Here is a 13,956-nt window from a genome sequence, read left to right as displayed (position 1 = left end):
TGTCCAGAGATTTGTGTGTCTAACAAGTCCCCAGGTAATGCTGAAGCTGATATGGGTACCCAACTTTCAGAACCACTGGCTTAACTCACAGGATATTCATGGTCTAATTAGTAAGAAGTCTGAAGATGAGTGGTTCTCAGACTTGGCTTTTCAGCTCAGTGAGGTATCCTGGACCCAGCTTTTTTCTATACTTTGAGTACACCAGGCTTCAGGTACTAGCTTTTCATGTAACACATATCCTGTTTTGGTTACAAAAGAGCTGCTGCTGCACTGGTCATCACACACTTACCCAGCCTTCAAAGGTAGAAAGAAGGGAAAGGAAATGAGCAAATCCCATAAATATTTTTCAGCCTAGTTCCCTGGATAGAGTGTAACTGGAGAAGACTAATGAGGTCATTTTGGGACTGGCAAATTATCACACTTTGGTCTCATTTTTCTGGGAAGAGAGGGTAAAATTGAGTTATTAGCTGATCTATGGCCACATTGCTTTTACGGAAGCTGCGTTTACCTCCCCTGCTATTGTCTTGGATTTATGAGCTATTGATATCCCCGAAGGGACTGACCCTGTCAGTGGCTACCCATAAGTTGCAGTCTTTGGATCTTTTTAATATAGACCTGAGAACATCCTTGAAATGCGATTTCTGTCCTTATCTTGAACAGACATTGATTGAATTGGGAAAATAAAACCTCTTTGAGAAAATCTCTTGATACATGTACTAAATTTTATCATATGCCACGTCTTAATATCTCATGTTTTTAAATCAGAAATAGTCTGGCTTGTTTTGGTTTTGCTTCTGATTTTTCTTATCAAAACACTGTAAACATTTTTCTCTTAATCTGATCAAAACAGGCTAAGTCTGAAATTATAAATCTTGTTTTTATATTTTTGGAATGTCATAAAATTGTGCTGTAGGCAGAATGCTATGGAGTGAGAAGATAAATCTGTTTGAGAGGGAAGGGAATATAGGGTCTCTAGACTCCATCATTTTATGAAAAGACAAACTGACCTGTGCCTTTAAGATTCAGATTAATTCATAGGCTTCTGTTCAAAAATTTCAAGGGGGAAATGTGTCTTTGGGTCAGGCATTTTGCTTCCTGGTTTGCATTACTGCCAGCTGGAGAAAATGCTGCTCTAGCAGTTTACAGCCAGATTGGAAGCATAGGATCTGTGCACTCTCCTGGGAAAGTGTTGTCTTGAAACTCCCAGTAGTTGGTATGCATTAAAGCTAAGAGAGGGACAAGAACATCTGGCTGGAACTGGTGTGTTTCACTGCTGGTAGAGCCCAGCTAAGCTGGAGCCAACCATTACATGCTCCTTGGGTGCTCATGTGGGAATCCTGAGGAATTGGTGGTGGCCTTGTCTGGGGGCCACCGAGGAAGGGGCTGTGCTTAATCCCAGTGAGATTTCTTTCTGTCCTCTCGGAAACCTTGCTGGCAACATTTCTTTAATGGACTCATAGCATGTCCTATCTTGGGAGTGAAGAGGCCACTTCTGAAGATGGACTGGGAACTTGGCTTCTCATTTCTAGTTGAAGTCTTCCTCACTCTGATTCTGCTTCTCAGCTTGAGATGCAGACTCACAGACAAGTTTTGTCTTCTCTTTTGAGGAAATCTGTTTTTATTGGCTCCTGTGGTTAAAGGCGTTGGATATTGATTGAAACTATAGGGAAGAGGACATAACCCCAAACTCACAAACTGGTGGAGAAATTATGGGAGACTCATAGAAGAATTAGGTAGGTCAGTGGGGAGATTTCTCTGGGGGAAACCCGGAGGAATGAACCTAAAATAGTGTCCTTTCTAAATTGTATTTGTGGAATTAGAATCATAGGGGTGCTCCTTTAAAACAAAACAAAACAAAAAGAACCCAGAAAAGATCTTGACCTCCATCTCAGATTCACTTGATCAAAATGTGGGGGGGTGGAGAGGAGTGTGTTATGGGCTGAATTATGTCCTCCCAGAATTCACATGTTGATGCCCTGAGCCCCCGGACCTCAGAATCAGATGGTATTTGGAGATAGGGTCTTCAGAGAGGGCATTATGGAGTTAAAATGAAACCATTAGGATGGGTCCGAATCAAAGCAATCTGGCTTTTGTCTTTATAAGAAGTAGTAAGACCCTGTGGGACACCTTGAGAAGGAGGCCATTCACAAGCCAAGGGGAGGGGCCTCAGGAGAAACCAAATCTGCCAACACTATGATCTTGGACTTCTAGCCTCAGAACTGGGAGAAAATAAATTTCTATTTTTTAAGCTATCTGGTCTGTGGTACTTTCTATGATAGCCCTCACAAACTATTACAGGTGGAAATGTATTTTTAAGATGTTATGCAAATGATTTCTATGTATACTAAATTAAATAATTAGGGGCGCTTGGATGGCTCTGTTAAGCATCTGCCTTCAGCTCAGGTCATGATCTCAGTGTCCTAGGACTGAGTGCCACGTGGGGCTTTCCACTCTGCAGGGAGCTTGTTTCTCCCTCTGCCTGCCATTCTCCCTGTTTGTGCTATCTCTCTGTCAAATAAATAAATAAAGATCTTTAAAATAAATAAATAAAAGAATGAACATTTTAGGGTTTAGAAAATGGATTTGTGTTGGGCCCCACTTGTTTTTTAAATTCACTTAGGCAGCTGATTAAAATGATGGAGAAGAACAGAAAGGTGAGGACTGAGGTCATTCAAGCCCACAAATCTCTATTGAGTAAGGACAAGGCAGGTCCAGGGTTATTGGGGTTTTTTGGGCCTTCAGTACCAAGAAGAACCAGAAATTCATAGACATGAGGCCCTGGTGGAACACAGAGGGGCTCAGCTTCCAGGGACAGGGAGTCCCTGCCACCCTCCTAGACTCAACCAGATGCACCCAGCACTGCCTTCTTCATCAACAGAAATGAGCAATTGGCAGTGTCCTTAAAGGTAAATGGGTGAGTTCATGTTACACCAATTCCATCATGGCCTGGACCAAGATGGGACAAGCAAGTGACGAGGACACAAATTTTCAGTCAAGGTCGTGCAAATGCTGACGACATGTGTATATAGCACAGAGCTTGGGGCATAGAATATAAGAAAACATTCATTTCCACAGTCCTGCAAGGCTGCGAGGCCTAGTATGACTTTGCCTCCTTAAATTGCAGGCATAGTCTCTCCCTGGTCCAGGTCCTTGCACTCTGTGATGTGAACTAGTCCATTTCCCTCCAAAGATATTGCCCACTGTATGTTTATTTTTGTAGATAAGGAAGGCAATGTTTCTATCCGGTTGAGTGAGTCTCAGAGGGTGGCCAGGACACTGTGTCCCGGGAAGCTGAACCCCTTTAGTGTTGTGGGTCTGGCATCTGCTTAATCCCTGGTTGTTTTTGGAACTGAAGACCAAACAAAACTCAGCCTGCTTGTTGACTGGGGTCAGCTTAAGTGAGGGCTGGGGGACAGGCGGGGACAGTCTCTCCACCCATTCTTTGTGCTTTGTCCTGGCAGCATCCTTGCCATCTCTCCTGCTGTGTTTGAGAGGGTGCAAACAAAAGCTGGCAATGGTTTTTGTTGAGTTTCTTGTTGGCTGGGGTGTGTTTCTCCTGCACTGTGAAGACAAAGCCAAGGATTATTCAGTCCAAAAACCAACCCCAAAGAACCTTCCAATTTCATCTTGTCAGTTCTCAATATCAGATCCAACAGTAAATGCTCCTAGAAGTTTAAGGGGCCTTGAGGATAATTGAGCTGAACCCCTCATTTTGTGGATGAGAACACTGAGACCTACAAAAGGGAATCAAGATACCAGGGCAGCATATGAAAAAGAGGGGCTGGCGACTGTTTAGACAGGCTAGTATTTCCTGTCCTACACTAGGCCAAGTCAGACTGCAGACAGCCAGGTGGTTTCTTAAGGGATCTAATTGACTTCTTTACATGTTAAGGCCCAAACAAGAGGGCAGACTCAGTGCCTCCTTGATAGGCCTCAGGTCCACATGTCTTCTCATGGGAGGCGCTTCTGAAATACACTTGAATAAGTTAACGTGCTGCTCTCCTTCTCAGCTGTCACCAAATAGGTGATTTCTTCTAAGAATAAGCAAATGTCTTATTTCATTAAAAAAGAGTGAAAGAATTGCCCTGGGTATTGCCCTGAATTATTGCACCTAAAGACTCATGATTGCCCTAGAGCGAGGGGCTCGTACCCTGTTGAGGCAAGGAGCCTCCGAGCTTGCCTAGACCCTAGGAACGGTGCTATGTGTTTTGCAGGGTGGGGTTCTGTTGGTAAATCTTTTTTTTTTTTTAATATTTTTTATTTATTTGACAGAGAGAAATCACAACTAGGCAGAGAGGCAGGCAGAGAGAGAGGAGGAAGCAGTCTCCCTGCAGAGCAGAGAGCCTGATGTGGGGCTCGATCCCAGGACTCTGGGATCACGACCTGAGCTGAAGGCAGAGGCTTTAACCCACTGAGCCACCCAGGCGCCCCTCTGTTGGTAAATCTTATGCTTCACCTTGACTGGGCTAAAGGGTGGCCAGACAGCTGATAAAACATTATTTCTGAGTGTGTTTGCCAGGGAATCTTTGGAAGAGATGAACATTAGAATCTGCAGACTGATAAAGATGAGGCGTCGCCACTGTGGTGGGTCTCCCCCAATCAACCCATCAAGGATGTGAGTAAAATAAAAAGGCAGATGGTGGGATTCTCAGCCTCTGTAACTGCTTGAGTTAATTCTGCATTAAAAAAACCCTTTGTCCCTCTCTCTCTCTTTATATGGGATTAGTTCTGTTTCTCTGGAAAACCTGAGTAATCTCCATTGTTTGTTTCTTCCCATTTCCTTCCTTTTCATCAGCATTGAGCATGCCTTCACAAGACAACCATGCCACGAGTGGTTATTAACAGAAGAAGCAAAGAAAAGGTTTATTTGTTTTGCGGATGTTTCACTCAGGATTAGGGAGGTCCCCCTTAGCACCCCTGGACCTGAAATGAAGTGCAAACAGCCTCCTGAGCCCCAGCCAATGAGGATGGTGCCAGTGGTGCAGTGGAGTAGAAAAAGAAGAAAATTCAACCAGGGGACAAGAGCTTCCTGGTGTCCCTCCAAGGTGACCTTGCCTCTGATTGAAAGACTACTAGTTGGGAAGAGTAAGGAAAATTTTGCAACATTTTCTGAAAGCTGACTACGTTTGTGACTAGCTCAGTCACCAGGGAAAATAGTATGTTATAGTGGTTTCAGAGTGAGGAGCACAGAACTGGGTCCATTGGGTCTGAATCCAAATTCGGCCCTTCACTAGAGACATAACTGGGGCAACTTATCCAGCCTCTGTGTACCTCTAATTTCTTTTCTGTGAAATGATAATGACTCTAGTACCCAGACCTCATTGGATTGTTCTGAAGCTTAAGTCAGGGACAACAAAGAACTTGGCACATGAGAAGCAAATAAATATTGGCTGTTAAATTGCAAGGGACGGGGGCGCCTGGGTGGCTCAGTGGGTTAAAGCCTCTGCCTTCAGCTCAGGTCATGATCTCAGGGTCCTGGGATCGAGCCCCGCATCGGGCTCTTTGCTCCGCAGGGAGCCTGCTTCCTCCTCTCTGCCTGCCTCTCTGCCTGCTTGTGATTTCTCTCTGTCAAAGAAATAGAATATTATAAAAAAAAAAATTGCAAGGGATGATGACATGTATGCATTGGTCCTGAGAAGAACCATCATTAGCTCTGTAAAAATACACAGTCTCGTCGAGGTTTGCACCCAAGTTTTTTTTTTTTTTTTTTTTTTAAAGACTTTATTTTTAAAATAATCTCTATATCCAACATGGGGCTTGAATTTACAACCCGGAGATCAAGAGGCACGTGCTCCCTCGACTGAGCCAGCCAGGCGCCCCTCCACCTCAAGTTTTCAAGTTAAATTACATTGTTTTGTGCCTCAATAAGGCAGTTTAGTTTGATGTTTTAAAAAAATCCTCATTGTGAGTAGCAAAAAGCATTAGAAAAGAGGCCCATTGTATTAACCAAATGCATTACTTTGTCCTCATAAACTGGATTCTCCGAAAAGAGGAATGTCTGGTGGCAAATTTAAGGGCTTATTTCTAAGACCGTTGAAGGGTTATTTCTCAATCAAGTTCTGGCAGCACTGCCAAAACCACTGAACTCTCCAGGGCAATTCTCTTTATCCTGCTTTTGGCCAGCGGGATGCCCAGTGGGCGGCTGACACAGTAGCACTGCCTCCTTAATCCTCCATCGAACTCCGTTCCCGTCTTCCCTCCCACCTGCAAGCACCAACTGGGATGCAGTTAATTAAATTTGCCCTTTGGAAAACTCCAGAGGTCAGGGAATTTAACCTGCTCTCTCCCCCCTTTGTTCAGGTATGGAACCCAAGCTGCCAGGTTTTAGAACACTGAAGCGGTCACACCATACCACCTGCTCCTTAAATGTCAAAACCAGCAGCAATGTTTACAGTTTTATACAACAGACACTATCTAGCAACCCCGAAAGCAAATTTCAGGGCGTTATGTATCCACTACCAGGTGAGAAGGTTAAAAGACTAAGAACCACAAAAGTAAATATTTGGCCATCTATGTGCACAGAATACAAAAATCCTCTTTTCTTCACAGTAGCAGTTTTAAACTGAATTGTTTTATTAATGTTGACAAAATTAAATGATATATTTCTTTGGTGTTTAATTTTAAGACATACAAAAAGAAAGGTAGCATTCTGTATTTTGTTTTTATATAACGGTCTTGTTCATTTTCACCCTTTGCTTTAGGCCTGGGCAGAGTCAAGATAGCGCTGAAACTTGAGGAAATGAATATCTTTTCCATGCTGCCTCTGGTTTATTGATAACATTTATGTAATGAATAAGTTCTAATGTTATTTGACCCAGGGAGAACATTCCAATTTTATGTAGTAAGTCTGTACATCATAGATGCTGTTGAGAAGGAGAACACCTGGGGACAGGAATAGGACAGATGTCCAGCCTGCCACCCTTCTGCATGGGTTTTGGGAGCCTATAGGGAGTTGCCTAGGGCTGTAGAGCAGGTCTGGCTGGGGACCCAAGGTCAGGTCATGCACTTACTTTACTTTTTTTCTCTCCTGGGGATAGTGTCTTTGTTCTGGTTTGCCTGGGCTTGAGGGAGTGTGAATCTATCAGGGAGTCCTTTCCTATTTCTGTTCTTCATTCCTCACCTGGAAACCTTGATTCTTGTAAAGGTTTTTCCTTCATGGCTCATTGTTCAAGTTGATATTTCTGGGGCTTGGTGGCGGGGGAAGGAGGACGAGCCCTGGAAATTCCTATACTGCCATTTTGCTCACATCACCATTGTACAATAGATTTTTGGGAGAGTGTGGGAAGTAGCAGGAACTGATGTAGTCACAGAAGGTTTCATGGCAGAGGAGGAGCTTGTGTAAAACCTTGAAGAATAATTAAGACTATTAAGGGAAGTGAAAAAAAAATCTTTTGGGCTTGAGATCAGCTTGAAGAACAGTCGGGAAGCGGGAAAGAAGATGGAAGTATTTTTGATGAAGGCTATTGATTGAGAAGAAATTGCATCATGGGAAACAATGGCTGATGACAGATTACAAATAGCCTTGAACCATCAGGCGCAGTTGTTTGAAATTGGTACAGAAGATAAAAGGTGCCATTTTGGGGTTCTTCTTCTTCTTTTGTTTAAAGATTTTTTTTATTTATTTGACACACACATAGAGAAAGAGATCAGAAGTAGGCAGGCAGAGAGAGAGAGAGGGAAGCAGGCTCAGAGAGCCCAACGCGGGGCTTGATTCTGGGACCTTGAGATCATGACCTGAGCATAAGGCAGAGGCTTAACCCACTGAGTCACCCAGACACTCCCATTTTGGGGTTCTTAACTTTTGGGGAGAGGTGAGAAATCTTGTATTTCAGGAAGAATACTATGAAAGCGTTACTCAGAATATATTTCTAATGGAGGTGGTGGGGGAGGGCCTGGGATAGTGGATAGGGAGACAGGTAACAAGTAAATAAGCATAACACATGTCTCCCCCAAGCAACATTCTTCCCAGCCAACTAATTTTATCAAAAGGAGGTACTTTTACATCCTCTAGGCAAGAAAACTTGGAATCGTATTTGCTTCTTCTCTAATCTTTATTTTCTGAATCAGCAGAGTTGCCAAATAGTTTAATGTGGCATCTTGGCACATACATCCCTTTTTGCTCTTTCTTTCCCTTCCCAGTGTCCTGGATCACTTCAAAGCAGTTTAGTTAGGATGAGAAGTTCATTTGCAAGGGAGGTGACATCGAGACTGGATATTTAAATGGAGACTCCTCTAAAGAGTTAGGAATATGAGGTGTAATCGTAAGTGGTATTTTCAGACAGGAGATGAAGATGTGGGAATCATCCCACAGCTGCTGCTAGAGGAGTAGCTACATTTACTGGAGGGTGGTTATGAAGGCGATATTTGTCCTGACGGACACCTGTACCCTGTACAAAAACTTGTGTAGAGAGGCCAGAGTCCTGGCTGAAAAAAGAGGAAGGCATGTAGAAAAGCTAGAGGAATAGAAGGACCATACAGAGCAAAAAGAAAGGGGAAAATAAATTAGAAATACATTTGATGAAAATGAAAATGAAATCTCAAGTAAGAAGTTAAGCAAGAGTTGAATGCTTCAGAGAACTGAGGAAAGTGATATTCAGGAAAGAATACAGGGTTTAAAACAAATACGTTTTTGTTCTCCAGCAATGAACAAGGTAATTTGAATTAAATCTCACATGAAGAACAACTAGAGAATCTGGACAAAATGTTGTAAAAAAGTGGTTTATCTATTTAAAGTCATCACAGAAACAACTGGGTTGACTCATGCTAAAAGGTGAGCCTGACATTTAGGGCTATTTTTCCTCAGACAATTTGCTAAATCTGGAAGGGATAATTGAGAAGCTGGGATACTGGGCAGAAATTTTGAAACCTTTCAGGATGAGAGACAAGGAAATTAAAGTTCAGAACCTTCTGGTAAGACATGGTAAAGTTCTTCATTTGGGATTAAGAACCCAAATGATTATACCCTGGGGGTCAAGGAGAACTGGATGTAGATCAGTTCTGGAAGGGACTGAAGTCATGCTTTGAATGATCTCCATTCTTGAAATTGAATCAAAGGCAATTCCATATGGAAATTAACTACATGGGACGTTGACAGCTGCAAAATGCAAAGTGAAGTATGAAGAGTTCCAATTAGAAACAGGAGAAGAGAGTGTAGACTGTCTGCAAAAAGGATGAACTGCCCCAGGAGCAGGGAGGACAGATAATGGACCAGAAACATCGTACAGTATGATCAAACCTGAGAATTTTCTAAAGCTAGCAAAACATGTTGTTGCATATTCAGTTATCTTTACAGACCCCAAGCAGGAGAACAAGCAATAAACCAATCAACTTAGGTTCCTTAAAATATAACATCTGAGGGATGCCTGGGTGGCTCAGTCAGTTAAGCATCTGCCTTCAGCTCAGGTCATGAGCCAGGGTCCTGGGATCGAGCCCTGCATGGGGCTCCCTGCTCAGCAGGAAGCCTGCTTCTCCCTCTCCCACTCCCCCTGCTTGTGTTTCCTCTCTTGCTGTCTCTCTGTTAAATAAATAAATAAATAAATACTATATATATATATATATATATATATATATATATATATATACACAAAACATCTGAAACCAAAAACAAAGAAGAAATCACAAAAACATCCAGAGGTGGGAAAAGGCAAACTACTCCCAAGGAAACAGCGATTAGAATGACGAGCTGACTTCAGAATAGAAACAAAGTTTGAGAGTAATGAAATGTTATCTTTAAAGTGTTCATGGTAAGTAAGTGCTGCTAAGAATTCTGTAGCCAGTGAAAATATCTCCCAAAATAGATAAATAGCATTTCAGACAAGTAAATACTGGAAGAATTTATCATCTGTAATCTACACCAAAGACAGACAGAACATTATTCAGGCTCCAAATTTGAGATACAGGAAAAAATAAAGGATAGTGAAAATGAGAAACAGATGAAAAGATTTAAATGAATAATGACTATGTTAAAAAATAATAGTAGAGCCTTATGAGAAAATATGTCAATATCATAGAAGAATAAGGAAAAAGAATACAATTAAAATCTTCCAAGTTTTTTGCATTGATCTGGAAGAGAGAAAAAGTACCAAGGAACTTGGCACACATACCTATACCTGACAATATATATTTTAGGGAAAAAATATAAACAAAATAGAGCTCAAAAAATAAAATATTCACTTCACTGAGAAGATATAAAAATTTTATTTCTATGTATACCTAATAGCAGAGACATATAAGGCAAAAATTAGTGGAAGTGGAAAAATTCTCAATCATAACTGAGAATTTTATGTTTTTATTATTATTATTTTTAAAGATCTTATTTATTTATTTGAGAGAGAGAGAGTGGGGAGGTGGGGGAAGGAGCACAGGGAAAGGGACAAGCAGACTCCATTCTGAGCACAGAGCCTGATGTAGTGCTCAATCCCATGACCATGAGATCATGACCTGAGCCCAAATCAAGAGTCAGTTGCTTAACCGACTGAGCCACCCAGGCTCCCCATAACAGAGAATTTTAAAATGCCTCACTCAAAAAGTGTTTGAGAAAGCAGGCACTAAAAAAGTAAGTAAACAGAATATTTGAAAAACATGAATAACTACTATACTAACTAGAGATATAGAAACTATAACCAACAGCTATGAAATATACATTATTTCTAAGCACGCATGGAAAATTTACATAAATTGATCATACATAGGGCCATAGAGCAAGTTTCAACAAATTTCAAAAGATTGAAATCATATGGAATATGTCATATTGAATACAGGCCAACTGAACTATAAAAATCAGTAATACAAAGTTAATGAGAACATCTCCACTTTTGGAAATGAATACATTCCAAATGACTTACAGGTCAAAGATGTCATAAGGAAAATAGTAAATATTTTGAAATGAATAAGAATAAATACACTACTTATCAAAATCTGTGCAATGCCATTAAAGCTGTATTTAAAGGATAATATAGAGCCTTAAACACACATATTAGATAAAAAGAAAGTTTGAAAGTCAATGACATAACAATTTCCAAAACATGTATCTGACAAAGGGCTTGTTTCTAGAATGTACAGTGACTTCTTGTAACTTAATAATTAAAAAACAACTCAATGTAAAATATTCAAAAGATGTAAGCAGATACTTCACAATTAAAAATAGCCAATAAGCACATAGGGAAAAAAATGCTTGATGCCCCAAGTTATCGGGGAAATGCAAAATGAGATATTATCATACATTAGTGGAATGGCTGAAGTTAAAAAGACCGATAATACCAAGTATTGGTGAGGATGTGGGACAATGTAGTTAGCGGGAATACATATGGCAACATATTATGAAGTGAAACTTATAATTAACATAGGACCCAGCAATCCTATTTCTAGTTATTTATCCAAGAGAAATGGAACATATGTGTATGTATTATGTACAAGAATGCACATAACAATTATTCATAGAGGCCAAAAAAGTGGAAACAACTCAAATGACCAAGTGCTGAATGTATAAACAAATAATAAACAAATTGTCATATCTCTATACTATAGAATACTAATCAGAATTAAAAAGTATTAAAATATTAATGCAGAAGAAAAAGTAGTAAAATACTAATGCTTGCAATATAGATAGATCTCAAAAATACTATGTGAATTGAAAGAAGTCAAACACAACTGACTACCTAATCTATTATTTCATTTGCTTGAAACTCTAGGAAAGACAAGACTATTGTGATATCAAAATTAAGATATTTAATAACCTAAGAAACCAAGAGTGGCATTAAGAAACTGAAAAACATTGTGAATATCTATGCCCCCAATATGGGAGCACCAAATTACATTAGAAAACTATTAATCAAGATAAAGAGTCATATTGATATGAATACAATAATAGTAGGAGATCTTAATACACCTCTCTCAGAAATAGACAGATCATTGAAGCAGAAAATTAATAAAGAAATAAGAGCATTGAATGAAACATTGGACCAGATGGACCTCATAGACATATACAGAACATTCCACCCTAAAACAAAAGAATACTCATTCTTCTCAAGTGCACATGGAACCTTCTCCAGAATAGACCACATACTGGATCACAAAGCAGGACTCAACCGATACCAAAAGACTGACATTATTCCCTGCATATTCTCCGATCACAATGCTTTGAAACTGGAGCTCAATCACAAGGAATAGTTCAGAAGGAACTCAAACACCTGGAAGCTAAAGACCACCCTGCTTAAGAATGGTTGGATCAACCAGGAGATCAAAGAGGAACTTAAACAATTCATGGAAACCAATGAGAATGAAGACACTTCAGTCCAAAACCTATGGGATACAGCAAAAGCAGTTGTAAGGGGGAAATACATAGCCATCCAAGCCTCCCTCAAAAACACTGAAAAATCCAGAATACACCAGCTGTCTCTACACCTTAAAGAACTGGAGAATCAACAACAAATCAAACCAAATCCACATGCAAGAAGGGAAATAATCAAGATTAGAGCAGAGATCAATGAGGTAGAAACGAGAGATATAGTAGAACGTATCAATGAAACTAGAAGCTGGTTTTTTGAAAGAATCAATAAGATCTATAAACCATTGGCCACACTAATCCAAAAGAAAAGAGAGAAAGCCCAAATTAATAAAATTATGAATGAAAAGGGAGAGATCACAACTAACACCAAGGAAATAGAAACAATCATCAGAAATTATTACCAACAGTTATATGCCAATAAGCTAAGCAACCTAGATGAAATGGATGCATTCCTGGAAAGCTACAAACTCCCAAAATTGAACCAGGAAGAAATTGACAACCTGAATAGACTGATATCTAGTAACGAGATTGAAGCAGTGATCAAAAACCTCCCAAAAAACAAGAGCCCAGGACCTGATGGATTCCCTGGGGAATTCTACCAAACTTTCAAAGAAGAAATAACACCAATTCTCCTGAAGCTGTTCCAAAAAATTGAAGCAGAAGGAAAACTTCCAGACTCTTTTTATGAAGCCAGCATTACCCTGATCCCCAAACCAGGCAAAGACCCTGCCAAAAAGGAGAATTTCAGACCAATATCACTGATGAATATGGATGCAAAGATCCTCAACAAGATCCTAGCAAACAGGATCCAGCAGCATATTAAAAAGATTATCCACCATGACCAGGTGGGATTCATCCCTGGGTTTCAAGGTTGGTTCAACATTCGCAAATCAATCAATGTGATAGAACAAATCAATAAGAGAAGAGAGAAGAAACACATGGTCCTCTCAATTGATGCAGAAAAAGCATTTGACAAAATCCAGCATCCGTTCCTGATGAAAATGCTTCAAAGTATAGGGATAGAGGAAACATTCCTGAACTTCATAAAATCTATCTATGAAAGACCCACAGCAAATATCATCCTCAATGGGAAAAAGCTTGCAGACTTCCCGTTGAGATCAGGAACACGACAAGGATGCCCACTCTCACCACTCTTATTCAACATAGTATTAGAAGTTCTAGCAACGGCAATCAGACAACAAAGAGAAATAAAAGGTATCCAAATTGGCAAGGAAGAAGTCGAACTCTCTCTCTTCGCAGATGACATGATTCTTTATATGGAAAACCCCAAAGACTCCACCCCCAAACTACTAGAACTCATACAGCAATTCAGTAAAGTGGCAGGATACAAAGTCAATGTACAGAAATCAGTGGCTTTCTTATACACGAACAATGAAAATACAGAAAGGGAAAGTAGGGAATCGATTCCATTTACTATAGCACCAAGAACCATAAGATACCTGGGAATAAACCTAATCAAAGAGGTAAAGGACCTGTACTCGAGGAACTACAGAACACTCATGAAAGAAATTGAAGAAGACACAAAAAGATGGAAGACTGTTCCATGCTCTTGGATTGGAAGAATAAACATTGTTAAAATGTCTATACTGCCTAGAACAATCTATACTTTTAATGCCATTCCGATCAAAATTCCACCGGTATTTTTCAAA

The sequence above is a fragment of the Meles meles genome, chromosome 4 (assembly GCF_922984935.1).
Source record: "Meles meles chromosome 4, mMelMel3.1 paternal haplotype, whole genome shotgun sequence".
In the NCBI taxonomy this organism is placed as follows: Eukaryota; Metazoa; Chordata; class Mammalia; order Carnivora; family Mustelidae; genus Meles; species Meles meles.
The sequence above is the reverse complement of the archived record's forward strand: the minus strand, read 5'-3'. Positions refer to the sequence as shown.